Genomic DNA, 24637 nt, shown 5'->3' with positions numbered 1-24637 from the left:
ATTTTCGGATGCTACGGAAAAAATACGTTGACACAAATTTTCTGTTACAAAAAAGCAGAAAACTTCAAAAACAATTTTTTTCATTTATTTATTTATTCAGAAAAGCACTAGGGCGTGGTAAATGTCTGTACATTTAAGGCAAAAACATTAAATGTTGTTTCAGACCCAAGAGTTTTTGTGCTGCCACCTGTTGCACAGCGAGTTAAGTATTTAATGTGCGTCGTTATCAATGTGGTGGGTTATGGATTAAAATATTTGTAGGCCTCCGGCTGGGATCGAACCAGAAAACTTTGAGTCGGAAGCACCCTGGAAAAAGACGTAATCTTAGCCAATGAAAGTTAAGAAGATTATAGTTGCCTTCACATGCTTATCAACACAGTTCCCTTGTATAATAAAACTAGAGAAACTTTTTGCGTACATGAAATGTTTCTTTTAAAACATCTGGAGGAACTTGATTTGAAGGGAGATGAGAATAATATCAAAATGCCCCGTTTGTTGTTGTTTTGATACGGATTTTTTTTTTTGGATTCAAAATGGGTAAAAATTTGTACCCAACAAATAATGTTTCAATGGTTACAAGATTTAATGTTTATCAAAAAAAATGAATGAGATGCAATTTTAAGGTCAATTTCCTTAGTTTAAAAGATCAAAAATGTTCTACCAAAGAGATATAAGAATAGTTTTTTTTCAAGAAATAAAAAACATCAGTGGAGTATATATAGAATAAAAAATTCTTAATGCCATTAGATACCAAAATTACAAAATCGAAAATAAATTTATATATTGAATAAAGGAAACAAAAGTAGTAATCTACAATATATGGACGAACAAAATTCAATATCTCATTTAGAGAAATGGAATAAAATATAACGTAAGAAAACATTATAAAACAACAGCGGGACTTTTATAGGAAATACATAAATCACCTTAAAAACTGAAAATAAGATTATTTATGCAGACATCTTCGCATTTAATCCCATCACTCACACAACATTTTTCTCATCCAAATATTAATCATTCATCGCCAGAATCACATTTAAATCATCGCATTAATCAACCGAAATCGCTCCGAATTTCATTTAAGAAACAAAACAATATTATTTTCATTTTTATATCACCATCAAACTTTCGTCTTAGCACAAAAGGACATAATTTACTTTTCCCTGTAAATAATCCTGAATTCAGGCGACCTCCATCTCCTAAATCGATCCCGACCATCCTCCCCACATCCCGCCCCCCAAACCCTAAAACCCCTTTATTACTCTTCGGGCTGCCTTTCATATTCAGATTCCGGCATGACCTCGGCGTCGTCGTTCTTAGAACTGTTCATATAGAGCTTTCTTTTTTGGAAAGCCGTTATTATAATCATTATTAAGACCAGGACTATTATTGAGTTTCTGTGAGGGGGGGCCTCCAATCTCGTAAGAGCGCCGCATCACACAAGAATGCGGAATCGATTAGAATTAAAATTACTTTTCGGACTAGCCAAGAATGAGAATATTAATGTTGGAGGGGGGTTTGCAATCAACGCCTTCTCCTCCCATTCCTCGATGTGGATATTCTTTTGCGTTTTTTAATGGTTAACGATTCGAGTAAACATTCCGTTTCTTTTTATTCCATTTAAGTATGGAATAAGAAAGTAAAAGAAATTTAAATGTTTAGAAATAAGCAAGTAAAATGTGTAAAGAGATCGATGGAGTAAATTTTAAAGATACTCGTTTCAAATTTGGGATTCGAAAAATTTAGTTATATCGTTTGCTCTTATTTAACTACTGATAATTTTTTTTAATAAGTATGAAACAATTATTATTAAAGAAATTTAAAAATGGTTAAGTGACTTTAATAATTTAAATGTTTAATTTTCAAATTATGAAATTAAAAATAACAGAAATTTCGATGTTAAACGATAAACAATTAATATATGTTAAAAGATCGTTGAAAGGAAATTTAAAGATAGTCCATTGAGCCTAATGAGTCAAAAAATTTTGCTTAGTGATAATTTTTTTAAAAAAATCTAAAATTATTAACTCATTTGAAAAATTTAAATATTTAACTTTTAAATAATTTAAGAAATAAAAAAGCAAAATATGACGTATGGAATAAATTCTAGAGATAGCCATTTTAACCTAAGAAGTCGAAACAAATAGTTGAACTGTATTCGTTGATAATATTTTTAAAACTAAATCAAATAACAATTATTGTTAAAATAATTAAAAATGGTTTAAAAAATCTCATTTCACTAATTTAAATTTTAACTTACGAAAGTGAAAATGAATTTGTTACTGTTAAGAAATAAATGAGTAAAGCGTGTTAAAAGAATGATTTAATAGGTCGATATTAGATGAGGTCGTTTCAAATAATAAAGACGTCAACAATTTAATCAAATTACATTTATTGATATTTTTTTAATATATTTCAAACAATTACTGTTAAAGGAACTTAAAATAGTAGATTAAAATATTTTAATTTTAAATAATTGAAGTCATAAAAAAAATCGCGATGTTAAGCAATAAATAAAATTGCGAACATCTGCATACTATTTGTGATAGTTGTTAAAATTCCATCCATCAAATCGGACCATTTTTGGTAAAATTTGTCAAAAATAATTAAATTTATACAGTGTCTACGAAATCACCCCCTAAAAAAGCGTAGTTCTAATTAAAAGACGAAAGAGAGGAAAAAATAGAAAAGAAGGTGACAAATTTAAAGAGCAGAATTCACATCCTGGAAATTTCCCTTTTGAAACAAAAGCTCAACAAAAAAAATTTATATTCACCTAAAAATTTAATTGCTCTATAAAGCCTTAAATCATATGAACCCTTTACAAGGTACATTTCCCACTAAATTCAGTAATTTTTAAATGTCGATGAGAAGATTTTTTTCTCACCTATGAGTTGTCCAATCATCTGCTAATAACATAACAGAAAATAAAAATAATAAATAAATAAAATAGAGCTAAGCTTTGTTTATATAAATGTGGGTAACAGTAAACGTTAGCGTGAGGTCAAAAAGTAGAGATGATAACCCAGGAGAAATGAGCTACTTTCTCTTGTGCATTAGTTCGTTCATTTGATCATGTCTCATAGAGTTTATTTGCTATAAACGCAGAAATTATAAATTCTGTTATTTATAAGCGCAGATATTTAAGTATATGGCCAATTTTGGAGCATTAGGTAAAATTTTAATAAATCCTATTGAATTCACAAGAATTACATTTTTATTCAATTCTTGTGAAATTGAATAATTAAATATAATAAATTGACTATTACAAATTATTTCTTGCATGGAAATGTTTTTAGAGTTCTGCAACAGGGGGCAAAAATGATCTGATTATCAACAATAGGACAACAAAAACAGCTACATATACGCAAAAAATTAACATTAAAGGATTCAATTCGAACTATGTACCATTTTCGAGACTAAACTACTGGAATCAAATTTCAAAACGATTTAATTTAGATTTTGAAGTTCAAAAAAATTAATTTATTTATGCAAAAAAGGGCATTTTTAATCAGAAAAAGTGCGATTTGTGATTGAGAAGTGTACATGGGTATCTGTATTATGAATCAAAATTTATATCTGCCCGAATAATTTTTCGTCTTATAACCAGATTTTCATGTTCTAAGAATCAGTCTAAATATTATGACTTATAATACTATTATTTGTTCTACCTCTGATATAAGAAAGCTATTTTTTGCATGTGTTTATCTTTGGATAAACAAATTTATTATTATGTTCAAAAAATTATTAAGTTCGCTTAAAAAGTTCTCGAGATATGACGAAGTACTCAAAAATTAAAATTATCATTAAAGAGTCCAAACTTTGTACCACTTTCCTGGCGAAACTATTGGAGCCATATTTTCCAGATGCATAGCTATCTCCTTATATTCTGAGATTCAGAAACTCTAATCCATTTTTTAAAAAAAAAACATTATTATTCACAAAAAGAACGTTTTCGTGTCTGATTTTGAAACTTAAAATATCGCCAGCACTAATTAGCATATTTGAGGTCACCCCCTTGAATCATTAAAATTGAGTCCTAAAACGTGTTCGTCCTCCGTCTATTAGATCTTAAGTTATTCTGAGTGGTCCGTTTTTTACTGTGCGCATTGTACACATATGTATCCTTCATAAAAAAAAAAACAAATACAACGAGCAAATATCGAAAGATATTTTCGTGTGAAAATAGATATTGAGCCCATTATTTATTGATACCATTGCTGGTTTCATAGAACCAGCATTAGTTTTTATTTGTTTACTTACTTAAACAATATATGAATGAAGAAAGAATTCATTCCTTTAAAAAACAATTAATATTTAAAAATATCTGTTCAATAAAATAAAATCAGCATTGAAATAGGTCAATCTGAAAAAAGCACAAAATTTTAATTTCATTCAGATTAAAAGGTCAAACAATAGATAATTTAAGTTAGATTTAAAAAAAAACCTAACATTTAAAAGTTTAGCAAAATAAGAAACAATAAAGTAGTTAACAAAGAACAATGTGTAACGAGTAAATTAATAAAAAAAAACAAATAACGCTCTTTCATATAAAAAAGCTGTAAAAAAACAATGGCCAAAAAAAGTGGGAGAAAAAATATGTTTAAACAGCATATAAAAACCAAACAAAGCTAACTTTACAGACTCAAATACCATATTTATTCATCTTTAAAGCAAAAGAAACAAAGTTCAAGCAAACAAAGTGCGTTTAGATTAGTTACCTTTCAAAACAGCTAAACTAAAGTTTGTATTTCACGAAATGTTAAACATCAATTTTAATGAATAAATTAGTTTATATATAGTTCCAATACCAAGTGTATATTATTGAAACTAATATTGACATTTCTTATTTAAATAATACTAATTTGTTATTCTCAATAAAGACACGAAACATCAAATATTTTTTAACTAAAATATCCATCATAAATAAAAAAAAATCATAATATAAATAATCATAAAAAATATAAATAAAAATATAAATAATCATCATAATAATCATCATAAATAATCATCATAATAAATATAAATAATCATCATAAATATAAATAAAAAATATTTATCAAAATTGCAGTTTATATCTTCATCACATTTCCAGGTTCGCAAAAATGCATAAAAAACGCAACGCAATGAAGTTAACTAATTAAAACCATTGATCGTAAATAATTAGTTTCTTGCTCAAATCCATTCAAAAATGAAATTAAATCACAAAATTCAAAAAGAATTAATATAAATACCCATTTGTTTCGATCAGTTTTGAATGGACATTAAACAATCATTAACTCTATCGAAGAAAATTGAGAAAGGATAAAAAAAATAATTCCAACTTTGAGCCAATATATAAAACATTAAATGAATAAAAGCACTTTCAATAATAATATAAATCATGAATTATTTTTATCAGAAACTATTTCTTAATTAAATGATGAATTCGGGCATAGTTAATATCCTTATCACGCACATAGCTTGACAAGACATACGAATACATAAAAAAAAAAAAAAAAACTTAACGCAGTCAGCTGAGCTCCTTTAATATCCTTGATAGTTAACAATCAGTTTCTTGCTCAAAATCCATTCTTGACTGAAAAGTCGTTGAATTCGAAAAAGTTAAATACAAATATCCATTCATTTATATCTGTTTTGAACGGACATTAAACAATCGTTAATACTTTCGAAAACATTAAATAAATAAGAGCATTTTCAACAAGAACATAAATCATAAATTACTTTTAGCAAAAAAAAAATATATATATATATATTCGTACACAGTTTATGTCTTTTTCAAGCTCGCAAACACAATACATTTTTTTAAAAACAGAAAAAAGGCACTTAATGCAGTCAACTTAACTTATTTAATATCCTTGATAGTAAGCAATCAGTTTCTTGCTCAAAAACCGAAAGAAATACATGACTAGAATACACTGGATTCAAAACCTACAGATACTAACACCCGTTCATTTCGATCTATGGAGAACGGACATTAAACCATTAGAGATTCGTTAATGCTATCGAAAAAGTTGGGACAGGGGAAAAATAATCCCAACTTAGAACCAAGATAGAAAAAATTAAATGAATTGAATAAAAAAAAAAACTATATAATTTCGAATGTGTTTGCGGATGGGACGTGCTTAAAAAGCGATTGGGGGCCCCCTAGAATCTGTCCGCTCGCCTCTCTTCGCACACAGGTGACTCAGCGGAATCGATTTCCGAATTCTACGTCAGCTTCTACAATTCCTCCACTCCACAACCCACCCTCTTTCGAAGCTTTTGTACCTTGCCTCCGAGTCCCTTCCCACCACATCCCTTCTCTTCTCAATCAATAAATGCCTGCTTTCCTATCTCTTCAGCTTCTCCTCAGCCCCTCTACCCCAATCCTTCGTTTTTATTCGGAATAGAATATGAAGCGTTTTTTTCTTCCTTCTTTTTCGTCCCGTTGTCATACGCTTCTGGTCCTAGTTATCATTGTTATCCCCAGAATGCCTTCTCTTTTCCAATGCACAGCAGACGATTTTGTTTTCCTTAATAAAGCAGACGATATCAATTTCAAAAGAAAATTTTCTTAATATTATATATAAAATTAAAAATAGTGAGCAGAATATTATACACATAAAATTTCAATTATACTTATTAAAAAATACTCTCCTTTATATAAAAAATTTAAAAAAATGAAAAAGACAGATGATTATTTACTCCTGAATGGAACAAACAAAGTACTAAGCAGGCGGTTTTGTTTCCTTTTGATAAATCAAGTATAACAAATTTAAAAGAACAATAAAATTATTATCTATCTCTTAATTTAGTTACGAAAATGTTTATTGTCTATTTATTTTGAAACATTGTTTTAGCTAATTATGTTCTTTTTTAATCGATAACAGCTAATTGAAGCAAATGATATTTTTGAACTGAATGTTATTTTTTTATATTTTTTTAACATAAAAAGGAAAAAAAAATAAAATAAAAAAATAGAATACTACGTTTCTGATAAATTCAGAAAACGATTCCCTTAAATTAATCAAATTTATTGTAATTGCATTCAGCAAACTACATACATATAATGTAAGTGAATTTTTTTCTATTGATGCATAAAAAGAACTACTTTTTTTAGAAAACTTTTTTTCTTTGACAAACTTTTTTATATAATACATTATTTATAACTATAACGATGCATTTTGATTAAACTTATTTAAACTTCCTTTCTTAAAAAGATCAAATCAAAATCTCAAAATATTTTAGATAATTTTTCAAAATAATGTTAAAAATAACGTTGTTGTTTTTTTTTTCAAAATAATGTTAATGTAAAAAGTAACTATTTTATAACTACTAACAATTTTTATCTATAACTTTTAAGTATTTCACTTAAGGTACATATAAACAGTTAAAGTAACATATGCAACAGCCAAGAAGAAAACCGCGAAAATGAAACTAGAGACAAAATAAAATAGCTTTATTTGAGAAAGTTTTAAAATGCATTCAATCTACTAAACTGCCATTATATGCTGAACAAAAAAAAAACTTAACTGTTGCAATATCTTTGGATTCACCAACCTCTTGAAAAAATCATTCATTTGCTCATCTGTTTTCAAAAACCAAACTTAACAAAAATGATAGCTTATAATCAATACATCCTTGGGTGATAGAAACATTCTATTCCTTAGAAAAATTTGATATGGTCATAGGTGTTGGCGGGGGGAGGGAGTATACGTCCCCCTCAAGTTGAATATTTCAGATAAAGAAAATTTTTATGAATCATCATCATGGATTTAAAGTCATCAAAGTTAAAAACGAGAAAGAGATAAGTGTAATCAATCTTTTGAAAAACAGACTGAAGAATTTTTTTTCTGATGTGTGAAATTTAGAGAGTTATCCTGACTGTGTATTTAAATTTCATCCCCTTTAAAAAAAAATTTCCTTTGCGACGCCCATGGATATGTTCAATAGAGTTTGAATATTTCATAATTTGTGTTTTGAGAAAAATGCATGGTAATATTTAAAAGATAACGTAGTTATCGCATTCTTTGGACTAAGAAAGCAATTAAGATCAAGCCTAATCAGTCGAAAAACCAAAAGTAAAATTTATAAGACTCTTATTCTACCTGTATTGCTCTATGCAAGTGAAACATGGACACTAAACGCAGACACTCAGCGTATTCTTGGTGTTTTTGAAAGGAAAATCCTTAGAAATATTTTTGGCTCAGTACAGGAAAGAGACTATTGACGAATTAGATGCAACTTCGAATTATATAGACTCTATGGACAGCCACAGACAGTGCAGGTCATCCGAAGCAATAGATTAAGATGGCTTGGCCATATCTGGAGAGGTCTAGAAAACAATGCAGTACGAATCGCTACCTTTAAAAATACTTCTGCATCTCGGTCCAGACCTCCAACTAGATGGCTGGATGACACTACTAAAGATCTCAAAGTAATTAAGATTAACAACTGGAAAAAAGTCGCCATGGATAGGAGGCGTTGGAGGCTACACGTAGATTGAGGCAGCCAAGGCCTGTAATGGGCTGTCTATAAAATGTGTAACTATTTGTAGAAAATTTAAATATTTACGTTCGAAGTAAGAATATAGTTGGTCAGTGATATCAAAAATTCTGATAATTCAATAAGTAGGGAGAAAAAAAAACGTAAATCGTAAGTATTACATTAGAAAAAACAAAATGGTAATCCCACAGAACAAAACCAAAGAGTTTAATCGTTCAGCTGCTTACCGTTATTTTCTATTAAACTCGGTCGTCAAATAAACGTCAGCACATCAATTCTCAGAAAATAAATAGCACGAATAAGGAATCACTTTTCAGAACAAATAAACTGCTCTGCATATAATGGAAACAAGTTACCCTTACAGAATCGTCTGCACTACTAACCATGGAGTGTTAAAAAAAAAAAGCCGCAAATGATACCACCTGAAGTGAAGGAAACTTGCCCCAAGAGGCAACTTTCACCATATGATCGTGGCCGGAAGAAAGAGATCCCATTGCCGTCCAAATGACATCCCATACCTGACGAGAAATGTGAAGGATGGAAATGAGAGACGATAAAGAGGAAGAGACTCTATTCTGAGAACAATTGTTCCTTGTCCAGAATGTTACGATATTGACTTCAGAATTAAGAGATCCTTCTTTTGTACTAAAGGGATAGAGTTATTCCAGGTTTAAGGTTACGGTTTTTATGGTGGTATTGTTCGAGAAGGGAATTTAAGACGATTGTCGATAACACAAAGAAAAGAAGAAAAAAAGAAAAAGAGATAAAGAAAAATTGCATTATAATTGGAAAAATATGCTCAGACACCGCGAAATTACTTTTTTATGTTAAAAAATATTCTTAACCTCGATATTTTTCGAAATATTATTATAGTTGACGCAAAAGTAAACGAAAAACAAAATTTTTGACGAAAGCATTAAAAATTTCCTCAATGAGCATAAACTAGTAAAATGGTATATGTCCTCGATGTTCAGAGGTCGGGATACGAATCTCAGTAGTTTTTGCACCGTAATTTATAAGTTTTGTCTCTAATCAATAGATGGCAGCACAAAATACGTCATAGAATTTAAAACGCACGCCTAATAAAGTTAAACAACGAGAAAAATGGTATATAATACCACCTTAAAAAACGCACCATAGTGTTGGCTTTAAAGAACATTGATCAGTGTACAAACACAGATCTGTGTTTCATCTCTGTGTTTTCTTTTTTCATTCTGTGCTTGGATACTAATGAAAACTCTTCATTATAGAACGAAAACTATAGATTGAATGTCTTGTAAAAAGCCCCGAATCAAAAATTTCTGCAAAAAGTAAATTCCATTTTTACCCTAACATGTTACAGATCAAAAACTCTGATGAACCGTTATTTTTACAGTAATAACTACCGAAAACCACTGAATTACTGTAATAAAATAAATATTACTGTAAAAATTATGACAGAATATTTTACGGTAATAATGGATTTTACGGATGGTGCACCCAAATTTCCAAAATTTATCCGGAAACTTTTACAGTGTGCTACGTAGATTTTTTTCATGTTAACTTCCTTAATATATAGCATAGATTAACTTTCTTCAATTGCAAGGGTAATATTTTTAAAAAAAGGTATAGACTTTTTTTTTGTTGAACAAAATAGAATATTTATTCAACAACATTCAAAATTTACTCAGCTAAAAGTTGTATGCATAAACACTTTAGATACAATATTTGTTGCAAAAAATTTATTTAATTTTAACACAAAATATATATCAGTCGAAAAGATTTCTTGAATCTAAATTAAATCATTTTCCATTTTTCCTATTAAAATTAAACCTGCAAAAAAAAAGTATTGATCTAAAATATACATTTTCATTAATGTTTCCGAACGCCTTCTGAACATAGCAAAAACGCCAAAAATGGTACGACATAGAAATATGACGTTTTCTATTATTTTTCAAGAGAATTAATATATTAGCAAGAAAAAAAAACTATAAAATATAATAATTTAATTTTTTAATTTTGTTCCTTTAAACAAAGTTCATCTCATACTACCTTAATCTACTAACAAACTAATGACTATCATCAGTCTACTGATGATATCACTACCCATTTATCGTTTTATCGGGATGTTGTGAAATAATATCATTTTATCGGGTTCTCCAGAATTTAGCTGAACCACCCTAATCAGCACATTGAATTAGACACAATAAGGAAAATTTCAATAATTGTTACAAAAATTTCATTTTCAAAGAAAATATGTTTGAAATGTTTTCACAAAATGTTTTATTTTCAATATCATATCTCAGAAGTTCATAAAAGAATATAAAAGTTAGGTGGTATAAAAATATAACTTCGAAACATAAAAGAAGCCTTTTATGTTATGGAAGTAAAATCTTATAAGTTAGCAATAACGAGTCACGGTGGATCAGGAGGCAGAGCACTCATCTCCCAATAAGGTGACCAAGATAAGAGTTTGTCTGATCGATAAGAATTCTGCTCCCGGCTCGCACCGACCACATTGCTGACACAAAATATCCTCAGTGGTAGATGCATCACGGGTTAGAATTCCCATATCAGCTGCTTAACCATAGGAGGATTTCGTTGTTTTTCTATCAATGTAACGTAAATGTAGATTATTTACATCTATAAGTCCTCCACGGAGGTGAGTTTGTCACAATGCCGGATCTAGGAGTTCTTTATCGTTTGGGTTGAATTCAAAATTACTAGTCTACGGAGTTGAACATTGATAATCGTTAATCCAAAAAATGAGTGAGGCATTCAAGGCCGATTAGAGATTAAAATACGAAACTATATATTCTAAAAGAGTAAATTCAACTTACTTTCATAAGAACAAAAGCAATGTGTTAACTCAATTAAAACTAGCATTTCCAGTATATATGATTGCACTTTAAACTTCCATAACTTTGTTAATAATCATCATAATCTTACTTTTTTTTTATTTGTTTGAAAGCCTTTTAGATTTTTATTACTATCCTTAAGTTTTATTTTGTATTTATCATCGACAGTAGTTTTATCATCCATTTTCATATCTCTTTGCATTCATTTTTAAAGAAAATTATCTCGTTTAATTTTTGTTAGACTTGTGTTAAGTGAAAGCTTCAGCATTTAGTTCGATTTTGCCTCCAAATCAGTCGATTCACAATAAAGCATTTTCAAAGTTTATGAACGCTTTCCAGAATTTTTCAGTTTTTATCTGCAAATCTGCAACGTCCCAAATTATTCCAGAAACTTACAAATTTGAAAGAAAAAAAATTATATCCAACTATAAATCAAAATATCCCTAATATCTTTACTTCTAAGGAAAAAACAAGTATCATTTCGAAATGTGACTTATAGAAAAATGCAAAGTATAAATAAAGATAACATAAATTAGGTTATCATTTAATAAAAGTCTCGTCGGGAAAGTTAGATAAAAAAAAAGCTCTTTTTACCAAAAAGACATTTTCTTTCCTCCTAACCAAAAAGATACCGTTCTATATTAATGCTATAAACATAAAAGAAATAATCTCGTCTAGAGAAAAAAAACGTCGAAGAACATAAATAACTATTAGATGAAAATTAAATCAAATTTTGTTGTGATCTAAATCTGTGCAATAACCTGCTAACGAAGAGCGGTTTGGAAGTTTCATTCATTATTCATAATAGTACCTTCATTATTGGGAAAGATACAGAAAATTACCAGACTTCCAGCAAAGTGAATGTAAGTTTTCTTTTCAGCATTAAGCATTTATAAGTTAAAGTAATCAACAAACTCTTCTATATAATCTATTAACGAGTAAAGTTTATAAGAGTTGAAAGAGAAAAAAAAAGTGCTTTAAAAGATTATTCGCTCAGTGAGATGCATTTCGCCTCCATAAATCATTTTTAAATGTGGACAGAAGGAAATCAAGATTTGAAAATACTTTTAGGGAAATCCTTTTTTTTTTTTTACGCAATTTTCTAAAAATACTTTTAATGGAGCTCTTAAAATCGTGAAAAGGAAGGAACACTTTGGAGAATGCGATCTTTACAAAATATTTGGCTGGTCTGTAAGTACAAACAATGAGATATAATAAAAGGTTTAACAGATGAGTTCTTCTCTCTCTTTTTCCCGATTAATAATCTTTTAGTATGAAATTTTTGACTGAAACTCTTAACATTGATATGGATATCAAATTCTTAGAAACTTTATTAGTTCGTGGCATTAAAGTAACGTTATTCATCAATTACTCGTTAAATAGATTGCTTGACTGAAATAGATCTAGAATAGTATTGCTTTCAATTAATAATAGTTTGAAGTTTGCAAACCAGTTGTAGAGATTTGATTTCTAGTAATCTACATAGTTTGGCAACCAATTTCAACTGACAATACACACACTGATTGATTGTATGAATAAAAGTTTTTTTTAATTATTATTTTTGAGAAGATAATGACTAATTTAAACTGATATTAAACATAGAGTTTATCAGGGTGCGTAGCCAAATTATTCAACAAAAAATAAGCACCTTTTAAGCACTTTCCAAGCACTCAAAAATATTTTTAAGCACTTTATAAAAACATAATAATTAGGCAGGGTTGGAAAGTTTTTGACAATTGACGGTTTATCTTGTTTTAACCGTCACGTAAAAAAATCCTTTTGGCACTGTTTTTGACAATTGTCAAAAATCATGAAATTTTGAATCATGTAAAACGAATGGCGAGTTTTTATACGCTACGGGCTGACAATACGCCGAAATAAATTGGGGTTGAATTAATTATGAAAACGTTGAACAGAACAACCTGAACTGTATCTTTTTGCATAATTCGAAGCGAAAATCAACATAGTAAAGGAAAAAAGCACTTTTAAGGGCTTTTAAAAAACGAAAATAAAAAATAAGCACCTTTAAGCACTTTTTAAAAAAGCTACGCACCCTGTTTACATAGAATGCCCCCTATCCAATTTCACAATACACGCTTTTTAAAAAACACGGCTACCAATTTCAACTCATAAACAACAATGTACTTTTTTATTTCAAAAGTTGATAATCAATTTCAACTGATAATACACACATTGTTTGAAAAAAAACCTTCATTTCCAGTTCCCAATACCCATACGGTTTCAACTGATAACATATATATATTGTTTGTAGAGACATTTTGTGGTCGCTTCAAGTTAACAATGCAATTTTTAATTTCAGAAGTTCACAATTAATTTTAACTTTTAATACATATATTGTTTATAGAAACCACTTCCAATTTCAATACACAATACAGGCTTTATTTAAAACACGACTACCAGTTTGAATCTTAATCAGAGAATCCATATATTGCTTGCAGAGACATTTGTGCCTTTTCAAGTTACCAATGGAGTTTTTTTTTATTTCAGAATATAAAAATTTCAGTTAATAATACTCCTATTGCTTGTAGAAAACACCACCAATCCCATTTCACAATACACGTTTTCTTTAAAAACACGGCCGGCTATTAGCTTCAACTTATAGTTTACAAATACATATTGTCTGCAGATATATTCGTGGTGGTCGTTTCAAGTTAACAATGCATTTTTTTTACTTTAAAAATTGACAATCAATTTCAAGTGATAATACACATATTGTTTTTAAAAAAAACGCATCCATTTTCAGTTTTCAATAAACATTTTATCTAAAAATACGGCAACCAGTTTAAGCTTATGACACGCATATATTGTAGAGACATTTGTGGCCGTTCCAAGTCAACAATGCAATTTTTCTTTATTTGAAAAGAGAGTTACTAATTTCAACTGATAATACACATACTGTCTGTAGAGAACATCTCCAATTCCAGTTCCGAATACACGTTTTGCTTGAGAGTACGGCTTATGATTTCAATTGATAGCGCATGTACAACTTGTCGAGACACTAGGTTTTTTTTTCTCCAGTTTACAACGAACGTCAAGAAATCATCTACCATTTTCATCTTATAATGCACATACTATTTGACGATACAACTTCCAATTAAAGTTGACAATACACGCAATATAGAGAAAATGTACATTCAATTTCGACAGACATTGCACATATTATTTTTAGGGACGTTTACTGACTTCAGTTCATCTTTCACATTTTGTTTATAGATCGGCTACAATTCAAATTACAAATTTTTTTTTGGAGACAATAAAAATTCGACAAGTTACAGGTAGGTACGTACTTCATATACGTCACACTAGGGCTGCACAATGGGCTGTTGGCGATGGTCTGGGAAACATCCCTGAGGATGATCGCAGAACTTTATCAAACTACCAGAATTTTATAGTACCAACTAGGCCCACCTAATGAAGCAACTTAGTTCTTTGCAGCTGGGTACATATTATAGCCGAGAGGGCTAACCTGCCAATATCATGATACGAGGGTTCGAATCCCAGCGTTGACACCTCAGTATTCGGTTCAGCAGATGAAGAGTTTCCCGTATCTTGCACTCCTGAAATTGTGATCCTAGATTATTAAAATACGATACTCTCATTCACACATAGAAGGAAGCGCCATAAAGCTGTTTAATAAAAAAAAATCTGCTACGTTTTTAATACGATTTCGAAACCATGCTATTTGTAAATGGTTAAAAAAAACATATATTTTTGTGTTTTACTATTTGTAAACGGTTTCAAAACCGTAAAGATAAAAAATGCTCTTTACCGTAAATTGCTCGGTTATTTGGATGGATAGACTGCAGCCGGTTATTTTACCGTTGTTTTAGAATGAAAATTCTAACAGGGTATAAGGTCGACTGATTAAGTAACACCTGACATTTTTGAAAGTAAATACCACGTCAATATAGATAATACAATTACAAGACATTCCTACTTAAGGAGGTATGTAAATTAAATTTTTGCTTACCAAGTTCTTAAATATTCTCCATTTTGAAGTATTCCAATTTTTACAGCTCAAAATTTTTCAGAAGAATCATCTGAAAAAAAAAATTTGTTAAATCAATATAAACAAACAAAAGAAAATGCTGAAATAAACATATTTAAATCCCATTAAATCGTTACTTTCTAATCATATAAAATAAACATTTCTCTTTCATTGATCGTGTAAATTACATGTAAAAAAAGAAAACGTTGTGCGGATCATAAGAAAACGACATCATACCTTTAAATGTTAAACAACTCAACAAACAACAGCACAGGTGCTGAATATTGATTTTTCTCTATTATTTGCATTGCCTCTTTAATTATTAATTTAAACGCTCTGAAGAAGCGTGATTTAGTACATTGTATTTCTATTTTGGGTCTGAGTTTGAACATTTAGAATTTATTTTTTTAGTTCAGCTAAAGAATTTAATTTTGTAAAGACATTGGTTAAACTTAGTAAGAAAATATAATATTTTGGTGATTCGAAACATACATCATTGTCAAATAGTTTTAGAAAAATTTTCTTGAAAATACAGAACATGAAATTTGTAGAAATAAAAAGAAGTTGGTTGGTAGCTCATAGATATAAGGAACTATTTAATTTATAAAAGCATGCAGCCATGTTCTCTCAACACTTTACCCATTGTGTTGTTGTTACCCAGTTCAGGTGGCAATGAGGCAAACCCAGGCGATCAACGAATTCCTGGAAAGTCAGTTTTAAAGCATTTTAATTCCATTGCTTTTCCATTAACAAGTTAACCAAATTTAGAACGAAAAGGTAATACCTGGTGTCTAGATCAAGTGCGCATGGAGGAGGATGTAGAAATTTCAATTCAGGTAGTTTAGCTATAGCCATCTGTGCAATATGTGGTTTTGCAAGACCATTCAATAAGATAGGATACCAATCTAGTCTAGTTTTCTTCTGCACTGTAAAATATTCCAGATCAAATTACAGTATAGAGTACCGACACTCTGAGTGCATCTTCCACAAAATCCATTTCACCATAAAATCCATTATTACCGTAAAATTTTACATCATGATTATAACTGTAATATTTGCTTTATTAGAGTGATTCAGTGATTTTACTATCATTATTAATGTAAAAATTACGGTATATCAGATTTTTTGTTTTGTAAGATGTTCCAGTAAAAACGGATTCAACGGTAAAAAGTACCGGCACTCAGAGTGCCGGTACTTTTTACCGTAATTTGATCTGGAATTTTTTACAATGTAAGCTGCAAGCTAGATTATTGACCAATCTAGACTAAATGTGCATCATTTTATCTTATTAGTTGCAGTACATTTTTTATTGTGATCAATGAACCTGGCTTCCTAAAATAAACAATTGATAACACATGCGCTAGAGAGTCAAAAGCTCACCATGAAATTGTATTGGTGAATATTGTTTAAGTGCTTTTTTTTCTTCTTTTTTTTGGTGTTCGATCCTACTTCAATCAACACTAGAGCAAAAAACACTATTAATGTTTCGTGTAGTCTGCAATGCCATAGTTCGACGCAAAAACTTATAATTCATAGTGCGAATTACAGACTGTCCCCTTCTGAATAAAATAAATTCTTCTTTTGTAAAAATATTTTTTTGAGGTTACGACGACTTCTTTTAAATCAGTTTAGATGGGTCGGGATAACCTGGTTGGTAGGGCAGTGAGCCTATGTCCAAGAGTTCGTGGGTTTGATCCCCGCCAGGCAAACACTCCCCGTGTAATAAATGGTAACTGATGCACGTTAAATCTGTCGAGTAGCAAAGTCCTCCATGTTCCAATAATAAATCAAAACCTCTGGGGGTACTGATAGAGGAGTTTCCTTGTCTTCTGGATTGATTGAAAAATTACAAGGCTACGGAATTGAGCATTAGTAGACCCAAAATTGGGTCGGCTGTTCAACAACGGTTATGAAATAAAATAAAATCAGATTAGATATGCAACATTTTAACAATCAACAATTCATTAATCAACATTAGGCTTTTCAAAAATTAGAGAGCTCTAAAAGTTTCCCCATCCAATCTACAAATTTCATCTTATAATTAAAATTTTGCAATAATTCACTGCAGAAACTTATTACTTTAAGAAAGTAATCTTAGATGCACCTGCAGTTGCATGATTTAAAATAAAAATACCTTAAATTACTGTTTTTTACTTCGGAATGAATCAATAAATTTGTAAGATTGTGTCATTCAAATGAAATTAAAACTTTGATGAAGCTGTTAGTCATAAAATTCGAACAATTATTATCGTTAATATACCAGAAATTCAAGAATGAAATACTTGATTGAGTGAAATGCGTCAAAAAGTAGATAATTCCGGAAATATTATAGTAGGGACAAATGAAAATTTTTTCTTATTTCAGCTACCACTTAAGTACTAAGAAATAACGTTATTTTCATAAGAAATAACATTATTTAATCAGAAATAACGTTTCTTGCATATAAGGTCGTTAATATCAGCCACAAACCCAATATCAGATTAAAGCCGAGTAATTTTGCTTACATTTATTATATTTATAAAAACTTATACTTTTTTAAAGTTTCTTTGCTTAGTTATAAGTAAACTGTTTTTACCCAAACAAGTATAATGATATTTTCTATAATTTGAATAGTTATAAAAGTAGAATGTTAGACAACAAAAGAACTGTTAATTAATTTTATTTTTTTTTATTATTTTATCAATCGTTGCAATCCAGCTTCTTAATCGCTGTAAATATCGCCTTAAATGAGAAATTGTATAGATCAAAGAAAGCACTCCGCTCAAATCTTACGGAAATTAATTCTCAGTCATATTGGCTGAATATTTAATAAGTTGTAAATCAAAACATATCGGACAAAAGTTCTCATGGACACTTTGGATAGTCCAAAATTGGATAGTTTCCGAGATACGGAACCCACAAACATAACAGATATAGGCAATTGTCACTGTGGCAACAGCATTGGCTTGGGTGAAGGCGAAGAAGAAATGCTAGCTAGTGTTGGACGATCTGCAAGCGTTTTCATTACTCAATCTAATTTTCAATGCTTATTTAAAAGTTAATTATCAGGGGTCTGTCCAGACATTTTGTGAAAGGTCCGTTTTTCGTGAAATTGTGAAAAAATTACTCACATTCTTTCAACCAGGGTCCGCTTTTATGAATTTGTGCAAATAGGGTCCGTTATTGCAAAAAAAAACTTTTTCAAGGAGTTTTTAAATTGTAAATAGATACAAGATTATGCTCAACACTGTAAAGTTATAATTAAAAAAAATTAAATTTTAAAAAATAAACAACAATTGCTGGTTAATTATTATAATAAATAAATTAGAGATGCAACATACAAATATTTGGTATTTAGCCTATACTGCTGAACGCAGAATATTCATTTCGAACGAATAATAGAAGAATCGTCTGCCGAAGACAAAACTTAATTCGTTTACATCCATCTTTCTTGTTTTCTGCCCTGGAGAGGGTTTATTCGATTAACAAAATAATAATGAAGATAAACAAATTTGTGAAGGGTCCGATTAAAAGAAAAATCATTTTGTGAAGGGTCCGTTTTTAAGTTAAAATATTTTGTGAAGGGTCCGTTTTTATGAAAAGATATTTTGTGAAGGGTCCGTTTTTATGAAAAGATATTTTGTGAAGGGTCCGTTAACGGACCCAAATTTCTTCTAAACAGACCCCTGATTATTAACTATTCTTTTTTTTAAATTATCTTGGTTAATGCTAATTATCATACCTGAATTAGAGAACGGAGAATTGCTATGTACTGTTTGAGGCTCCGTATTTCGGAAACTATAAAATTTTGGACTTGGCATTTTTTGATTTGCATATTAATTTTTTTGCCAATTTGACAGAGAATTAATTTCTTTAAGATTTCTGCCGGTTCTTTTCAAGAATTATTATAACATCCCGATTACGGCTGCAAAGATTCGAAATCGGATTGCGTGAGGGACAACAAAAACTTTTTGTCCAAAACTGCTCTTACTCCTAATTGAAAAGTAACTGATCTGTTGACAATGAGGCTACCTAGCCGGAAAGGCACTTTTCTTTATCCCCAAAAGATCGTAGACTGATTCGGTAACTAATATGATGATAATCTGCACTTTTATGAGATTTTCGCCTCGAAAATATCCTTTGAGATAGTATTTTTATTAATATTTTTAATACAGAAAATTAGGTCCTTGACTTAAACAAATTCAATTTTTTACAATAAAAAACTAGATATATAATACTACAGGAGCGAAAAATTTACTATAGAGAGCTAGTCGAAATAAAAGTTATTTAAAATGATATTAGCTTGCAACACTTAAAAAAACCAGTACGATAACCTTTATACCATGCAACTCAGTATATGGAAAATATTTCAAAATACCCATTACGCGGATGGTATAGTTTTTTAAAAAACGAAATCTAAAACCCACAATTTTTACGGCTCTTGATCTTTCAACCGTTGTTGTTGTCGTGGACTACTAAGGCGAAGGGTGAGACTGCTTTTGCTTTCCAGTGGCTCCATCTATGGCCAAGAATTCGACTTTTGCCAAACCCATAAGTCACACCTGTTTATAGGGTGGACCCATTCATGCATCTATAGATCGTAATTTTGACCTAAACCAGAGAACGATCAATCTCCAATTCAGTTTTCCCAGAGGTATAATTTGTTATGGTAACATGGAAGACTTCGTGACCAGACAGATTTAACGTGCACCATTACTACAGTCTTCGGCCGGCTGGATTCGAATTCCCGTTTTCGCGAACGTGAGTCTAGCACCCTGCCAACCAGGCTATCCCGGTTTTCGAATTAGTCTAGATCGAATTAGTTCCAAATCTTCACACTCTTCTAATACTGAGTTTTGGTGAAAATGAAGCACTTTTTTGAGTAAATTTTTTGTAATTTTGTACCTTTTTTTGAAGCATTGAATTGTTTCATAAAGCCTGCCATTATTTTAGTAACGATTTAAAATGGATTAAGGAAAATTGTCGACAAAAAGTTTGTTCTTTTTAAATGGAAGAAAGTTCTTTTTGTAAATCTACAGTAATTTTGCCCTTTATTTGAATTACAAAACAGTTCCATTAAATTGACTTCAAAAATATGATCTTGACTGGATTAAGAAGGATTGTTGCCAAAAAGTTTCAATTTCCAAACAGACTTCTAATTGACTTAGAATTTTCACTTGAAAATTATCAGATTTATGCCATTAAATATCTGTTTGTGAACTCTTTTATGTAAATGATTTTAAAATAGTTATAGACAATGCAAGAAACATACAATAAGAGAGGTATTTAAAGAAGAAATTATAACAGCTTGCAGCCAGAAATCATAAAAAAAAGCGTCATTAATCATCTTCCAACATGCGCCCGTTCTAAATTTTAAACTGAAAGCCATAAGAATTACAAAAGTACAACAACGTTAAAATTCAATAGCCCTATCTATTGTTAATCAAATAAAAACCAAAACTATCCCTAGTTTATATTTTTCTCATTCTAAATAATCCCTTTAAAAAGGAATCCTTACGTAAAAATACATGGCTTCCCCATTCCAAGGTCGGGAAATTCCTCTGTTGCCAAAAGGTTCGATAATTTGACTGTCTCTTTCGGAAAAAAGAATAAGACTTAAACCGCCCACCCGGGGAGATTACCTAGTCGAGAAGCACAAGGAAGGTTTCTGTTCTAATCCTCCAGAAGAGACGGAAAAAGAGAATGATTCCTGGTGGAAGAAGTTAGAAGGATTCTCAGTTCCTCATTCTTTTTTAAGCTGATAAGATGATCAAAAGCGACAGATGGAATGCTTAGATATCGAAGGGTATGCATTCGAATCAATTTCCAGGATATAATTGATTTTTTTCGAGAGAGGCCGATATCAAAAACTAATTAAGTGTATTGGATTTTGCCATTTTTCTGGCTCCGGCATATCATAGCCACTATGCTTTTAAGTATAAAGACAAGATAGATCAGCAGTTTAATATGCATGGTGGTTAAGACATGTGTAAAAGTAGTTCACGTTTCTACTGACAGATGGCGTTTTCCATAGACCAGAAAGAATGTAAAGATAGATCAGCAGTTTAGTATATACATGGTGGTTAAGACACGTGTAAAAGTAGTTCACGTTTCTACTGACAGATGGCGTTTTCCATAGACCAGAAAGAATGTAAAGATAGATCAGCAGTTTAATATACATGGTGGTTAAGACACGTGTAAAAGTAGTTCACGTTTCTACTGACAGATGGCGTTTTCCATTCATCAGAAAGAATGTAAAGATAAATCAGTAGTTTAATATACATGGTGGTTGAGACAGATGTAAAAGTAGTTCACGTTTCTACTGACAGATGGCGTTTTCCATAGACCAGAAAGAATGTAAAGATAGACTAGCATTTTTATATACATGGTGGTTAAGACACGTGTTAAAGTAGTTCACGTTTCTACTGACAGATGGCGTTTTCCAGCGACCAGAAAGAATTTAAACACATTTTGGAGAGGTTTTACCATCCCGACATAAAAAATTTTGAATGACGATTTTAGGCTGATGGTGCAAAAAAATACCGTGACTGTATACATTCCAATTGAAGAGATATATTTCAACTCCTCAATGTTTAAAATATGCAGGCTGCTGAAAATAGGTGGACGTTAAAAAACAAATAGATTTACATTTATCTAAGATTGCAAAAGTTTTTTTGAGGGGATAAATGGGGGGTCCCTAAATGAGCAGACTTCGCCGGAAAGGATTAAAAGCTAGTGGTCATTATCGTAAAATCATTCTGCACTGTGCCACTAACGAAGAACTGAAAAAAGATGTTGCTAAATTGGAAAAAACTGATTAATCCACTTTCAAATGAAACTGAATTGAAATAAAGCATAACATGTCATGTTGCTGCAATGTAATGCGTTGCTGCAATACACTTCAAATGGTGTTGCAAAATGTGGAGATAACCTAGAAACTACGATTGCACTCCCTAAAAAACATTTTCAACAAGTGTTTTTTATTATTTATTTATTTTTATATTTTTTTTATTCATTACCGCGGTTGGATAGTTTGAACAGACGTTTCCCATAAATGAAATTCTTAAAAAACACATGCAACAGTAAAATAAAGTTTCAAGTCTTTAACTTGTGTCTTTTATTCTTGATGGCGTTCTTTTATTCCCCGTTGATCGAAATTTTAACTATTGTTCTATACAGAATTTTTTCCTTGATGTTTCTATAACACGTATATCAAGTTTCATGTGCATTCGTCAACCATAATAGGCTTTATGCTCGTTTAATCAAAGAAAACTTAACTTTGACCACCTTAATACAGCTTTCGAAAGTTCCGAACATTTGTCGTAATAATTGAATGCTCTTTCAAAAAAAAAGACGCGATTTCGTTGTAAATAATATTGTATCTTTGAAAATGTACATCGGGGTGATCATGTCAAAATGAAGTCAGGAAAATATGCGAAGAAGGAGTTATAAAAGAATATTCAAGCGAAGGAAAAAAAACAATATCGAAGTTGAACAAATCAAAAATGTAGGACATGTGGCAGAAAACTATTTAATGAATGACGATCAATACTAAACATGTATTGAAAAAAGATGATAAAAATATTTTTGTTGCTTCGTACATAAATAGAAGATAATCAGGATATTCTTGAAGCCAGTACTACTCCAGTGTGTATAGTTTCATGTAGTTTATCAAGTGAAAAATGCTAGTATGATACAGCTAATGCATATGAATAATTTCCAAAAAACAACTGATCCTTCAAAGAATGTTAAGCTCAGGAAGGAAAGCTACCATGGTCAAAAACTAAAATGTATATGGTAATACTAAATATGTAATGAAGAGGAAATAATAAAAACAGTGTTCGTTGCTTTTGAAAAATTATGATGAAATGTTTGAAGCCATAACTACCTACAAAATAAGTGAACAGCTTTGCACAGTTTATCAGGTGAAAAATATTTGGATAATCGAGATAATACATGTGAAAAATCTCCAAAAAACAACGAATCCTTCAACGAATATTAAGCTCAAGTTGAAAAGTGAAATAAAATGTATATTACAATATTAAACATGTATCGAAGTAGAAATGATAAAAAAAAAATCGCTACTGTATGATTATGATAAAAGTTTTGAAGGGAAAAAAAACACCATCTCATACATAGCTTCGCACAGGTTATCAAAAAGATGATCGGATAATCGAGGCCATGCATGTGAATAGCCATAAAAAACAACGGAAATCTCTAAAGATTAAAAGGATGAAAAGTTGCGAAGATTGAAAATTATACAAATTTTGCAGATGCAAGAAAAAGGAAATAAAACATATATTTTTCTATAACCGTCGTTGAACAGCTGTCCCAATTTTGGGTGTACGGCTCCTAATGTTCAACTCCGTAGCCTTGTAATTTTGAACCCGATCAAGGAAACTCCTGGAGCAAGTATTGAGCGAAGTTTTGCCACATTTGCGTTACATGGAAAGGAAAACCACGAAAACCTCTCACGATTAACCTGACAACAAGAGGATTCAAAATCATGATCTGTCCACCACGCGGAAATTTTACGTCAGCACTGTGGTCGGTGCGAGCAGCGTGCAGAATTTGTATCGACCTCCGATTCACTGGGATTCACTTCATTGGAACACAAATGCTCTATCGCCTGAGCCACCACGACTCTATCAAAACAGATTTTATTTTTTATTTCATAAACGTCGCTGAACGTTTACTATTGTTCAACTCCGCAGCCTTGAAATTTTGAACCCGATACAGAAGATAAGTTAACTTCTTGATCAAGTATAGGGAGAAATTTGCTTTGGTGGAGGACTTTTTAGATGAAACTAACACGCATTTGAGTTACGCTGAGAGGAAAACGACGAAAACCTCCCACGGTTAGCCTGACGACAAGTGTACTCTATCCCATGATCCGTCAATAACGGAGGATATTTTAAGTAGGCGCTGTGATCAGTTGAAACCGGATGCGGAATTCGTATCGACCAGCCATCGTTGGAATTCGAACCCGGTTCACCTCATTCGAAGGCTAACACTCTATTCCTTGAGCCATAACGGCTCGGCACTTAATAAATCAGATGTGCTGATTTTGTTAATTAATAAAACATAGCGATAAAATTCGTGATAAAATCATTACACAAAATGAATATATTTTAAAAAAGGAATAGCAGTTGTTAAAAAACCTTAAAAACTTTTTATATTCAAAACTAGGAGTTTTCGAATATATATATATATATATATAGCCGCTCAGAAGTCAATGCGGTTAAGTCCATTTTTTGATATTTTCTGATTTTTGGAAATTTTGACGAAATAAATAATAATCTTCTTAGTTATTAAAGGATTTACT

The 24637-nt window shown here is 30.7% G+C and overlaps 1 long non-coding RNA gene across 1 annotated transcript in view; it reads right to left on the bottom strand.

Annotated features, from left to right (window-relative positions):
* LOC147816442 (uncharacterized) overlaps positions 1-24637 on the bottom strand; it is a 419310-nt gene that overhangs the window by 280448 nt on the left and 114225 nt on the right. The window contains exon 2 of the long non-coding RNA XR_015433603.1: positions 15316-15385. This is a non-coding gene — a long non-coding RNA (uncharacterized LOC147816442). The remainder of the gene's footprint in view (positions 1-15315; positions 15386-24637) is intronic.

Source organism: Parasteatoda tepidariorum, chromosome 1 (assembly GCF_982258835.1).
Source record: "Parasteatoda tepidariorum strain Cologne lab strain chromosome 1, Ptep-v5.0, whole genome shotgun sequence".
Taxonomy (NCBI): domain Eukaryota; kingdom Metazoa; phylum Arthropoda; class Arachnida; order Araneae; family Theridiidae; genus Parasteatoda; species Parasteatoda tepidariorum.
This window is presented reverse-complemented; position numbering and strand designations above follow the sequence as displayed.